The sequence below is a fragment of the Somniosus microcephalus genome, chromosome 16 (genome assembly GCF_052327205.1).
Source record: "Somniosus microcephalus isolate GS21.2 chromosome 16, FLI_Smic_1.0, whole genome shotgun sequence".
NCBI classification, from domain to species: domain Eukaryota; kingdom Metazoa; phylum Chordata; class Chondrichthyes; order Squaliformes; family Somniosidae; genus Somniosus; species Somniosus microcephalus.
The window spans coordinates 6309203-6323429 of NC_141002.1; positions in this window are offsets into that span (position 1 = coordinate 6309203).

Sequence of the window (14227 nt, forward strand, 5' to 3'; positions counted from 1 at the left end):
AACAGTGTATGTGAGCACTGTTTGAAGTTAAAGGGAACAGTGTATGTGAGCACTGTTTGAAGTTAAAGGGAACAGTGTATGTGAGCACTGTTTGAAGTTAAAGGGAGCAGTGTATGTGAGCACTGTTTGAAGTTAAAGGGAACAGTGTATGTGAGCACTGTTTGAAGTTAAAGGGAACAGTGTATGTGATCACTGTTTGAAGTTAAAGGGAACAGTGTATGTGAGCACCGTTTGAAGTTAAAGGCAACAGTGTATGTGAGCACTGTTTGAAGTTAAAGGGAACAGTGTATGTGAGCACTGTTTGAAGTTAAAGGGAACAGTGTTTGTGAGCACCGTTTGAAGTTATAGGGAACAGAAGTTAAAGGGAACAGTGTATGTGAGCAGTGTTTGAAGTTAAAGGGAACAGTGTATGTGAGCACTGTTTGAAGTTAAAGGGAACAGTGTGTGTGAGCACTGTTTGAAGTTAAAGGGAACAGTGTATGTGAGCACCGATTGAAGTTAAAGGCAACAGTGTATGTGAGCACTGTTTGAAGTTAAAGGGAACAGTGTATGTGAGCACCGTTTGAAGTTAAAGGGAACAGTGTATGTGAGCACTGTTTGAAGTTAAAGGGAACAGTGTATGTGAGCAATGTTTGAAGTTAATGGGAACAGTGTATGTGAGCACTGTTTGAAGTTAAAGGGAACAGTGTATGTGAGCACTGTTTGAAGTTAAAGGGAACAGTGTGTGTGAGCACTGTTTGAAGTTAAAGGGAACAGTGTATGTGAGCACTGTTTGAAGTTAAAGGGAACAGTGTGTGTGAGCACTGTTTGAAGTTAAAGGGAACAGTGTATGTGAGCACTGTTTGAAGTTAAAGGGAACAGTGTATGTGAGCACTGTTTGAAGTTAAAGGGAACAGTGTATGTGAGCAGTGTTTGAAGTTAAAGGGAACAGTGTATGTGAGCACTGTTTGAAGTTAAAGGGAACAGTGTATGTGAGCACTGTTTGAAGTTAAAGGGAACAGTGTATGTGAGCACTGTTTGAAGTTAAAAGGAACAGTGTATGTGAGCACTGTTTGAAGTTAAAGGGAACAGTGTATGTGAACACTGTTTGAAGTTAAAGGGAACAGTGTGTGTGAGCACTGTTTGAAGTTAAAAGGAACAATGTATGTGAGCACTGTTTGAAGTTAAAGGGAACAGTGTATATGAGCACTGCTTAAAGTTAAAGGGAACAGTGCATGTGAGCACTGTTTGAAGTTAAAGGGAACAGTGTATGTGAGCACTGTTTGAAGTGAAAGGGAACAGTGTATGTGAGCACTGTTTGAAGTTAAAGAGAACAGTGTATGTAAGCATTGTTTGAAGTTAAAGGGAACAGTGTATGTGAGCACTGTTTGAAGTTAAAGGGAACAGTATATGTGAGCACTGTTTGAAGTAAAAGGGAACAGTGCATGTGAGCACAGTTTGAAGTTAAAGACAGCAGTGCATGTGAGCACTCTTTGAATTCAAAGGGAACAGTGTATGTGAGCACTCTTTGAAGTTAAAGGGAACAGTGTATGTGAGCACTGTTTGAAGTTAAAGTGAACAGTGTATGTGAGCACTGCTTGAAGTTAAAGGGAACAGTGTATGTGAGTATTGTTTGAAGTTAAAGGGAACAGTGTATGTGAGCACTCTTTGATGTTAAAGGGAACAGTGTATGTGAGCACTGTTAGAAGTTTAAGACAACAGTGCATGTGAGCACTGTTTGAAGTTAAAGAGAACAGTGTATGTGAGCACTGTTTGAAGTTAAAGGGAACAGTGTATGTGAGCACTGTTTGAAGCTAAAGGGAACAGTGTATGTGAGCACTGTTTGAAGTTAAAGGGAACAGTGTGTGTGAGCATTGTTTGAAGTTAAAGGGAACAGTGTGTGTGAGCATTGTTTGAAGTTAAAGGGAACAGTGTGTGTGAGCACTGTTTGAAGTTAAAGGGAACAGTGTATGTGAGCACTGTTTGAAGTTAAAGGGAACAGTGTATGTGAGCACTGTTTGAAGTTAAAGGGAACAGTGTATGTGAGCACTGTTTGAAGTAAAAGGGAACAGTGTATGTGAGCACTGTTTGAAGTTAAAGGGAACAGTGTATGTGAGCACTGTTTGAAGTTAAAGGGAACAGTGTATGTGAGCACTGCTTGAAGTTAAAGGGAATAGTGTTTGTGAGTATTGTTTGAAGTTAAAGGGAACAGTGTATGTGAGCACTGTTTGATGTTAAAGGGAACAGTGTATGTGAGCACTGTTTGAAGTTAAAGGGAACAGTGTATGTGAGCACTGTTTGAAATTAAAAGGGAACAGTGTATGTGAGCATTGTTTAAAGTTACAGGGAACAGGTTATGTGAGCACTGTTTGAAGTTAAAGGGAACAGTGTTTTCGGCACTGTTTGAAGTTGAAGGGAACAGTGTATGTGAGCACTGTTTGAAGTTAAAGGGAACAGTGTATGTGAGCACTGTTTGAAGTTCAAGGGAACAGTGTATGTGAACACTGTTTGAAGTTAAAGAGAACAGTGTATGTGAACACTGTTTGAAGTTAAAGGGAACTGTGTATGTGAGTATTGCTTGAAGTTAAATGGAACAGTGTATGTGAGCACTGTTTGAAGTTAAAGGGAGCAGTGTGTGTGAGCACTGTTTGAAGTTAAAGGGAACAGTGTATGTGAGCACTGTTTAATGTTAAAGGGAACAGTGTATGTAAGCAGTGTTTGAAGTTAAAGGGAACAGTGTGTGTGAGCACTGTTTGAAGTTAAAGGGAACAGTGCATGTGAGCACTGTTTGAAGTTCAAGGGAACAGTGTATAGAGTCATAGAGTCATAGAGTTTTACAGCACAGAAAGAGGCCCTTCGGCCCATCGTGTCTGCGCCGCCCATCCATCCCTGTCCAGTCTAATCCCATTTTCCAGCATTTGGTCCATAGCCTTGTATGCAATGGCATTTCAAGTGCTCATCCAAATGCTTCTTGAATGTTGTGAGGGTTCCTGCCTCTACCACCCTTTCAGGCATTGAGTTCCACATTCCAACCACCCTCTGGGTGAAAAAGTTCCTCCTCAAATCCCCTCTAAATCTCCTGCCCCTTACCCTGAATCTATGCCCCCTTGTTATTGACCCCCCTACTAAGGGGAAAAGTTCCTCTTTGTCTACCCTATCTATGCCCCTCATCATTTTGTACACCTCTATCAGGTCCCCCCTCAGCCTTCTTTGCTCCAAGGAAAACAACCCCAGCCTGTCCAGCCTCTCTTCATAGCTGAGGCGCTCCATCCCAGGTAACATCCTGGTGAATCTTCTCTGCACCCTCTCCAAAGCAATCACATCCTTCCTATAGTGAGGCGACCAGAACTGCACACAGTACTCCAGCTGTGGCCTCACCAGCGTTTTGTACAGTTCCATCATAACCTCCCTGCTCTTATATTCTATGCCTCGGCTAATGAAGGCAAGTATCCCATATGCCTTTTTAACCACCTTATCTACCTGTTCCGCTGCCTTCAGGGATCTATGTACATGTACACCAAGGTCCCTCTGACCCTCTGTACTTCCTAGGGTCCTACCACTCATTGTGTATTCCCTTGCCTTATTTGTCCGTCCAAAATGCATCACCTCGCACTTTTCAGGGTTAAATTCCATTTGCCACTTTTCCGCCCATCTGACCAACCCGTTTATATCGTCCTGTAGCCTGAGGCTTTCCTCCTCACAATTTACCACCCCACCAATTTTCGTGTCATCTGCGAACTTACTGATCATACCTTTTACATTCTCATCCAAATCATTTATGTAGATCACAAACAACAAGGGACCCAGCACCGATCCCTGAGGTACCCCACTGGACACAGGCTTCCAGTCACAAAAGCAACCTTCGACCATCACCCTCTGCCTCCTGCCACTCAGCCAGTTTAGGATCCAACGCGCCAAGGCACCCTGGATCCCATGGGCTCTTACCTTCTTGACCAGTCTCCTATGCGGGACTTTGTCAAAAGCTTTACTGAAGTCCATGTAAACCACATCCACAGCATTTCCCTCATCCACCCCCCTAGTCACCCCCTCGAAAAATTCAATCAGATTTGTCAGACATGATTTACCCTTGACAAAGCCATGCTGACTATCCCCGATTAATCCTTGCCTCTCCAAGTGGAGACTAATTTTGTCCCTCAGAATTTTTTCCAATAATTTCCCTACCACAGATGTTAGGCTCACTGGCCTGTAATTCCCTGGTTTATCCCTGCTACCCTTCTTGAATAATGGTACTACGTTAGCTGTTCTCCAGTCCTCTGGCACATCCCCTGTGGCCAGAGAGGTTCTGAAAATTTGTGTCAGAGCCCCTGCAATCTCCTCCTTTGCCTCCCACAGCAGCCTGGGATACATCTCGTCTGGGCCTGGGGATTTATCCACTTTTTGGCCTGCTAAAACTGCTAGCACCTCCTCCCTCTCGATGCTAATATGTTCAAGTATGTCACAGCCCCCTTGCCCGATTTCTATGTCTGCATCGTCTTTCTCCATAGTGAACACAGATGCAAAAAATTCATTTAAAACCCCGCCTACATCATCTGGCTCTGCACACAGATTGCCACTTTGGTCCCTAATGGGCCCTACCCTTTCCCTGGTTATCCTCTTGCCCTTAATATACTTATAAAACATCTTAGGATTTTCCTTTATTTTGCTCGCCAGTGTTATTTCATGGCCCCTCCTCGCCCTCCTAATTTCTTTTTTAAGTATGCCCCTGCATTTTTTATACTCCTCTAGGGCTTCTTCCGTCTTTAGTCTTTTGTAACTGCCAAAAGCCCCCCTTTTATTTCTAATGCATTTTTGTATATCCCTTGTCATCCAAGGTTCCCTTTGCTTGTTGGTCCCACCCTTGACCTTTACAGGAACATATTGGCGTTGTACTCTCTCTATTTCCCTTCTGAAAGTCTCCCACTATGAGCACTGTTTGAAGTTAAAGGGAACAGTGTATGTGAGCAGTGTTTGAAGTTAAAGGGAACAGTGTATGTGAGCACTGTTTGAAGTTAAAGGCAACAGTGTGTGTGAGTATTGTTTGAAGGTAAATGGAACAGTATATGTGAACACTGTTTGAAGATAAAGGGAACAGTGTATGTGAGCACTGTTTGATGTTAAAGGGAACAGTGTGTGTGAGCACTGTTTGAAGTTAAAGGGAACAGTGCATGTGAGCACTGTTTGAAGTTAAAGGGAACAGTGTATGTGAGCACTGTTTGAAGTTAAAGGGAACAGTGTATATGAGCACTGCTTAAAGTTAAAGGGAACAGTGTATGTGAGCACTGTTTGAAGTTAAAGGGAGCAGTGTATGTGAGCACTGTTTGAAGTTAAAGGGAACAGTGTATGTGAGCACTCTTTGAAGTTAAAGGGAACAGTGCATGTGAGCACTGTTTGAAGTAAAAGGGAACAGTGTATGTGAGCACTGTTTGAAGTTAAAGAGAGCAGTGCATGTGAGCACTCTTTGAATTCAAAGGGAACAGTGTATGTGAGCACTCTTTGAAGTTAAAGGGAACAGTGTATGTTAGCACTGTTTGAAGTTAAAGAGAACAGTGTATGTGAGCACTGCTTGAAGTTAAAGGGAACAGTGTATGTGAGTATTGTTTGAAGTTAAAGGGAACAGCGTATGTGAGCACTGTTTGATGTTAAAGGGAACAGTGTATGTGAGCACTGTTTGAAGTTTAAGGGAACAGTGTATGTGAGCACTGTTTGAAATTAAAAGGGAACAGTGTATGAGAGCATTGTTTAAAGTTACAGGGAACAGTGTATGTGAGCACTGTTTGATGTTAAAGGGAACAGTGTATGTGAGCACTGTTTGAAGTTAAAGGGAACAGTGTGTGTGAGCACTGTTTGATGTTAAAGGGAACAGTGTATGTGAGCACTGTTTGAAGTTAAAGGGAACAGTGTATGTGAGCACTGTTTGAAGTTAAAGGGAACAGTGTGTGTGAGCACTGTTTGAAGTTAAAGGGAACAGTGCATGTGAGCACTGTTTGAAGTTAAAGGGAACAGTGTATGTGAGCACTGTTTGAAGTTCAAGGGAACAGTGTATGTGAGCACTGCTTGAAGTTAAAGGGAACAGTGTATGTGAGCACTGTTTGAAGTTAAAGGGAAAAGTGTATGTGACCACTGTTTGATGTTAAAGGGAGCAGTGTATGTGAGCACTGTTTGAAGTTAAAGGGAACAGTGTATGTGAGCACTGTTTGAAGTTAAAGAGAACAGTGTGTGTGGGCACTGTTTGAAGTTAAAGGGAACAGTGTATGTGAGCACTGTTTGAAGTTTAAGAGAACAGTGTATGTGAGCGCTGTTTGAAGTTCTAGGTAACAGTGTATGTGAGCACTGTTTGAAGTTAAAGGGAACAGTGTATGTGAGCATTGTTTGAAGTTAAAGAGAACAGTGTGTGTGAGCACTGTTTCACGTTAAAGGGAACAGTGTATGTGAGCACTGTTTGAAGTTAAAGGGAACAGTGTATGTGAGCAATGTTTGAAGTTAATGGGAACAGTGTATGTGAGCACTGTTTGAAGTTAAAGGGAACAGTGTATGTGAGCACTGTTTGAAGTTAAAGGGAACAGTGTGTGTGAGCACTGTTTGAAGTTAAAGGGAACAGTGTATGTGAGCACTGTTTGAAGTTAAAGGGAACAGTGTGTGTGAGCACTGTTTGAAGTTAAAGGGAACAGTGTATGTGAGCACTGTTTGAAGTTAAAGGGAACAGTGTATGTGAGCACTGTTTGAAGTTAAAGGGAACAGTGTATGTGAGCACTGTTTGAAGTTAAAGAGAACAGTGTATGTGAGCACTATTAGAAGTTAAAGGGAACAGTGTATGTGAGCACTATTTGATGTTAAAGGGAACAGTGTATGTGAGCACTGTTTGAAGTTATAGGGAACAGTGTGTGTGAGCACTGTTTGAAGTTAAAGGGAACAGTGTATGTGAGCACTATGTGATGTTAAAGGGAACAGTGTATGTGAGCACTGATTGAAGTTATAGGGAACAGTGTGTGTGAGCACTGTTTGAAGTTAAAGGGAACAGTGTATGTGAGCACTGTTTGAAGTTAAAGGGAACAGTGGGCGAGCCCTGTTTGAAGTTAAAGAGAACAGTGTGTGTGAGCACTGTTTGAAGTTAAAGGGAATAGTGTATGTGAGCACTGTTTGAAGTTAAAGGGAACAGTGTATGTGAGCACTGTTTGAAGTTAAAGGGAACAGTGTATGTGAACACTGTTTGAAGTTAAACGGAACAGTGTATGTGAGCACTGTTTGAAGTTAAAGGGAACAGTGTATGTGAGCACTGCTTGAAGTTACAGGGAACAGAAGTTAAAGGGAACAGTGTATGTGAGCAGTGTTTGAAGTGAAAGGGAACAGTGTATGTGAGCACCGTTTGAAGTTAAAGGCAACAGTGTATGTGAGCACTGTTTGAAGTTAAAGGGAACAGTGTGTGTGAGCACTGTTTGAAGTTAAAGGGAACAGTGTATGTGAGCACTGTTTGAAGTTAAAGGGAACAGTGTATGTGAGCACTGTTTGAAGTTAAAGGGAACAGTGTATGTGAGCACTGTTTGAAGTTAAAGGGAACAGTGTATGTGAGCACCGTTTGAAGTTAAAGGCAACAGTGTATGTGAGCACTGTTTGAAGTTAAAGGGAACAGTGTGTGTGAGCACTGTTTGAAGTTAAAGGGAACAGTGTATGTGAGCACTGTTTGAAGTTAAAGGGAACAGTGTGTGTGAGCACTGTTTGAAGTTAAAGGGAACAGTGTGTGTGAGCACTGCTTGAAGTTAAAGGCAACATTGTATGTGAGCACTGTATGAAGTTAAAGGAAACTGTGTATTTGAGCACTGTTTGAAGTTAAAGGGAACAGTGTATGTGAGCACTGTTTGAAGTTAAAGGGAACAGTGTATGCGAGGACTGTTTGAAGTTAAAGGGAACAGTGTATGTGAGCACTGTTTGAAGTTAAAGGGAACAGTGTATGTCAGCACTGTTTGAAGTTAAAGGGAACAGTGTATGTGAGCACTGTTTGAAGTTAAAGGGAACAGTGTATGTGATCACTGTTTGAAGATAAAGGGAACAGTGTATGTGAGCACTGTTTGAAGTTAAAGGGAACAGTGTATGTGAGCACTGCTTGAAGTTAAAGGGAACAGTGTATGTGAGCACTGTTTGAAGTTAAAGGGAACAGTGTATGTGAGCACAGTTTGAAGTTAAAGGGAACAGTGTTTGTGAGCACTGTTTGAAGTTAAAGGGAACAGTGTATGTGAGCACTGTTTGAAGTTAAAGTGAACAGTGTATGTGAGAACTGTTTGAAGTTAAAGGGAACAGTGTATGTCAGCACTGTTTGAAGTTAAAGGGAACAGTGTATGTCAGCACTGTTTGAAGTTAAAGAGAACAGTGTATGTGAGCACTGTTTGAAGTTAAAGGGAACAGTGCACGTGATCACTGTTTGAAGTTAAAGGGAACAGTGTATGTGAGCACTGTTTGAAGTTAAAGAGAACAGTGTATGTGAGCACTGTTTGAAGTTAAAGGAAGCAGTGTATGTGAGCACTGTTTGAAGTTAAAGGGAACAGTGTATGTGAGCACTGTTTGAAGTTAAAGGGAACAGTGTATGTGAGCACTGTTTGAAGTGAAAGGTAACAGTGTATGTGAGCACTATTTGAAGTTAAAGGGAACAGGGTTTTTGTGAGCACTGTTTGAAGTTAAAGGAAACAGTGTATGTGAGCACTGTTTGAAGTTAAAGGGAACAGTGCATGTGAGCACTGATTGAAGTTAAAGGGAACAGTGTATGTGAGCACTATTTGAAGTTAAAGGGAACAGTGCATGTGAGCACTGATTGACGTTAAAGGGAACAGTGTATGTGAGCACTCTTTGAAGTTAAAGGGAACAGAGTATGTGAGCACTGTTTGAAGTTAAAGGGAACAGAGTATGTGAGCACCGTTTGAAGTTAAAGGGAACAGTTTATGTGAGCGCTGTTTGAAGTTAAAGGGAACAGTGTATGTGAGCACTGCTTGAAGTTAAAGGGAACAGTGTATGTGAGCACTCTTTGAAGTTAAAGGGAACAGTGTATGTGAGCACTGTTTGAAGTTAAAGAGAGCAGTGCATGTGAGCACTGTTTGAAGTTAAAGGGAACAGTGTATGTGAGCACTGATTAAAGTTAAAGAGAACAGTGTGTGTGAGCACTGTTTGAAGTTAAAGGGAACAGAGTATGTGAGCACTGTTTGAAGTTAAAGGGAACAGTTTATATGAGCACTGTTTGAAGTTAAAGGGAACAGTGTATGTGAGCACTGTTTGAAGTTAAAGGGAACAGTGTATGTGAGCACTGTTTGAAGATAAAGGGAACAGTGTATCTGAGCACAGTTTGAAGTTAAAGGGAACAGTGTATGTGAGCACTGTTTGAAGTTAAAGGGAACAGTGTATGTGAGCACTGTTTGAAGTTAAATGGAACAGTGTATGTGAGCACTGTTTGATGTTAAAGGGAACAGTGTATGTGAGCACTGTTTGAAGTTAAAGGGAACAGTGTATGTGAGCACTGTTTGATGTTAAAGGGAACAGTGTATGTGAGCACTGTTTGAAGTTAAAGGGAACAGTGTATGTGAGCACTGTTTGAAGTTAAAGGGAACAGTGTATGTGAGCACTGTTTGAAGTTAAAGGGAACAGTGTATGTGAGCACTGTTTGAAGTTAAAGGGAACAGTGTATGTGAGCACTGTTTGAAGTTAAAGGGAACAGTGTATGTGAGCACCGTTTGAAGTTAAAGAGAACAGTGTATGTGATCACTGTTTGATGTTAAAGGGAACAGTGTATGTGAGCACTGTTTGATGTTAAAGGGAACAGTGTATGTGAGCACTGTTTGAAGTGAAAGGGAACAGTGTATGTGAGCACTGTTTGATGTTAAAGTGAACAGTGTGTGTGAGCACTGTTTGAAGTTAAAGGGAACAGTGTATGTGAGCACTGTTTGAAGTTAAAGGGAACAGTGTATGTGAGCACTGTTTGAAGTTAAAGGGAACAGTGTATGTGAGCACTGTTTGAAGTTAAAGGGAACAGTGTATGTGAGCACTGTTTGAAGTTAAAGGGAACAGTGTGTGTGAGCACTGTTTGAAGTTAAAGGGAACAGTGTGTGTGAGCACTGTTTGAAGTTAAAGGGAACAGTGTGTGTGAGCACTGTTTGAAGTTAAAGGGAACAGTGTATGTGATCACTGTTTGAAGTTAAAGGGAACAGTGTATGTGAGCACCGTTTGAAGTTAAAGGCAACAGTGTATGTGAGCACTGTTTGAAGTTAAAGGGAACAGTGAATGTGAGCACTGTTTGAAGTTAAAGGGAACAGTATATGAGCACTGTTTGAAGTTAAAGGGAACAGTGTATGTGAGCACTGTTTGAAGTTAAAGGGAACAGTGTATGTGAGCACTGTTTGAAGTTAAAGGGAGCAGTGTATGTGAGCACTGTTTGAAGTTAAAGGGAACAGTGTATGTGAGCACTGTTTGAAGTTAAAGGGAACAGTGTATGTGAGCACTGTTTGAAGTTAAAGGGAACAGTGTATGTGAGCTCCGTTTGAAGTTAAAGGCAACAGTGTATGTGAGCACTGTTTGAAGTTAAAGGGAACAGTGTTTGTGAGCACTGTTTGAAGTTAAAGGGAACAGTGTATGTGAGCACTGTTTGAAGTTAAAGGGAACAGTGTTTGTGAGCACTGTTTGAAGTTATAGGGAACAGAAGTTAAAGGGAACAGTGTGTGTGAGCATTGTTTGAAGTTAAAGGGAACAGTGTGTGTGAGCATTGTTTGAAGTTAAAGGGAACAGTGTGTGTGAGCACTGTTTGAAGTTAAAGGGAACAGTGTATGTGAGCACTGTTTGAAGTTAAAGGGAACAGTGTATGTGAGCACTGTTTGAAGTTAAAGGGAACAGTGTATGTGAGCACTGTTTGAAGTAAAAGGGAACAGTGTATGTGAGCACTGTTTGAAGTTAAAGGGAACAGTGTATGTGAGCACTGTTTGAAGTTAAAGAGAACAGTGTATGCGAACACTGTTTGAAGTTAAAGAGAACAGTGTATGTGAGCACTGCTTGAAGTTAAAGGGAACAGTGTTTGTGAGTATTGTTTGAAGTTAAAGGGAACAGTGTATGTGAGCACTGTTTGATGTTAAAGGGAACAGTGTATGTGAGCACTGTTTGAAGTTAAAGGGAACAGTGTATGTGAGCACTGTTTGAAATTAAAAGGGAACAGTGTATGTGAGCATTGTTTAAAGTTACAGGGAACAGGTTATGTGAGCACTGTTTGAAGTTAAAGGGAACAGTGTTTTCGGCACTGTTTGAAGTTGAAGGGAACAGTGTATGTGAGCACTGTTTGAAGTTAAAGGGAACAGTGTATGTGAGCACTGTTTGAAGTTCAAGGGAACAGTGTATGTGAACACTGTTTGAAGTTAAAGAGAACAGTGTATGTGAGCACTGTTTCAAGTTAAAGGGAACAGTATGTGAGCACTGTTTGAAGTTAAAGGGAACAGTGTATGTGAGCACTGTTTGAAGTTAAAGGGAACTGTGTATGTGAGTATTGCTTGAAGTTAAATGGAACAGTGTATGTGAGCACTGTTTGAAGTTAAAGGGAGCAGTGTGTGTGAGCACTGTTTGAAGTTAAAGGGAACAGTGTATGTGAGCACTGTTTAATGTTAAAGGGAACAGTGTATGTAAGCAGTGTTTGAAGTTAAAGGGAACAGTGTGTGTGAGCACTGTTTGAAGTTAAAGGGAACAGTGCATGTGAGCACTGTTTGAAGTTCAAGGGAACAGTGTATATGAGCACTGTTTGAAGTTAAAGGGAACAGTGTATGTGAGCAGTGTTTGAAGTTAAAGGGAACAGTGTATGTGAGCACTGTTTGAAGTTAAAGGCAACAGTGTGTGTGAGTATTGTTTGAAGGTAAATGGAACAGTATATGTGAACACTGAAGATAAAGGGAACAGTGTATGTGAGCACTGTTTGATGTTAAAGGGAACAGTGTGTGTGAGCACTGTTTGAAGTTAAAGGGAACAGTGCATGTGAGCACTGTTTGAAGTTAAAGGGAACAGTGTATGTGAGCACTGTTTGAAGTTAAAGGGAACAGTGTATATGAGCACTGCTTAAAGTTAAAGGGAACAGTGTATGTGAGCACTGTTTGAAGTTAAAGGGAGCAGTGTATGTGAGCACTGTTTGAAGTTAAAGGGAACAGTGTTTGTGAGCACTCTTTGAAGTTAAAGGGAACAGTGCATGTGAGCACTGTTTGAAGTAAAAGGGAACAGTGTATGTGAGCACTGTTTGAAGTTAAAGAGAGCAGTGCATGTGAGCACTCTTTGAATTCAAAGGGAACAGTGTATGTGAGCACTCTTTGAAGTTAAAGGGAACAGTGTATGTTAGCACTGTTTGAAGTTAAAGAGAACAGTGTATGTGAGCACTGCTTGAAGTTAAAGGGAACAGTGTATGTGAGTATTGTTTGAAGTTAAAGGGAACAGTGTATGTGAGCACTGTTTGAAGTTTGAGGGAACAGTGTATGTGAGCACTGTTTGAAATTAAAAGGGAACAGTGTATGAGAGCATTGTTTAAAGTTACAGGGAACAGTGTATGTGAGCACTGTTTGATGTTAAAGGGAACAGTGTATGTGAGCACTGTTTGAAGTTAAAGTGAACAGTGTGTGTGAGCACTGTTTGAAGTTAAAGGGAACAGTGCATGTGAGCACTGTTTGATGTTAAAGGGAACAGTGTATGTGAGCACTGTTTGAAGTTAAAGGGAACAGTGTATGTGAGCACTGTTTGAAGTTAAAGGGAACAGTGTGTGTGAGCACTGTTTGAAGTTAAAGGGAACAGTGCATGTGAGCACTGTTTGAAGTTAAAGGGAACAGTGTATGTGAGCACTGTTTGAAGTTCAAGGGAACAGTGTATGTGAGCACTGATTGAAGTTAAAGGGAACAGTGTATGTGAGCACTGTTTGAAGTTAAAGGGAGCAGTGTATGTGAGCACTGTTTGAAGTTAAAGGGAACAGTGTATGTGAGCACTGTTTGAAGTTAAAGGGTACAGTGTATGTGAACACCGTTTGAAGTTAAAGAGAACAGTGTGTGTGGGCACTGTTTGAAGTTAAAGGGAACAGTGCATGTGAGCACTGTTTGAAGTTAAAGGGAACAGTGTATGTGAGCATTGTTTGAAGTTAAAGAGAACAGTGTGTGTGAGCACTGTTTCACGTTAAAGGGAACAGTGTATGTGAGCACTGTGAAGTTAAAGGGAACAGTGTATGTGAGCAATGTTTGAAGTTAATGGGAACAGTGTATGTGAGCACTGTTTGAAGTTAAAGGGAACAGTGTATGTGAGCACTGTTTGAAGTTAAAGGGAACAGTGTGTGTGAGCACTGTTTGAAGTTAAAGGGAACAGTGTATGTGAGCACTGTTTGAAGTTAAAGGGAACAGTGTGTGTGAGCACTGTTTGAAGTTAAAGGGAACAGTGTATGTGAGCACTGTTTGAAGTTAAAGGGAACAGTGTATGTGAGCACTGTTTGAAGTTAAAGGGAACAGTGTATGTGAGCACTGTTTGAAGTTAAAGAGAACAGTGTATGTGAGCACTATTAGAAGTTAAAGGGAACAGTGTATGTGAGCACTATTTGATGTTAAAGGGAACAGTGTATGTGAGCACTGTTTGAAGTTATAGGGAACAGTGTGTGTGAGCACTGTTTGAAGTTAAAGGGAACAGTGTATGTGAGCACTATGTGATGTTAAAGGGAACAGTGTATGTGAGCACTGATTGAAGTTATAGGGAACAGTGTGTGTGAGCACTGTTTGAAGTTAAAGGGAACAGTGTATGTGAGCACTGTTTGAAGTTAAAGGGAACAGTGTGTGAGCCCTGTTTGAAGTTAAAGAGAACAGTGTGTGTGAGCACTGTTTGAAGTTAAAGGGAATAGTGTATGTGAGCACTGTTTGAAGTTAAAGGGAACAGTGTATGTGAGCACTGTTTGAAGTTAAAGGGAACAGTGTATGTGAACACTGTTTGAAGTTAAACGGAACAGTGTATGTGAGCACTGTTTGAAGTTAAAGGCAACAGTGTATGTGAGCACTGTTTGAAGTTACAGGGAACAGAAGTTAAAGGGAACAGTGTATGTGAGCAGTGTTTGAAGTGAAAGGGAACAGTGTATGTGAGCACCGTTTGAAGTTAAAGGCAACAGTGTATGTGAGCACTGTTTGAAGTTAAAGGGAACAGTGTGTGTGAGCACTGTTTGAAGTTAAAGGGAACAGTGTATGTGAGCACTGTTTGAAGTTAAAGGGAACAGTGTATGTGAGCACTGTTT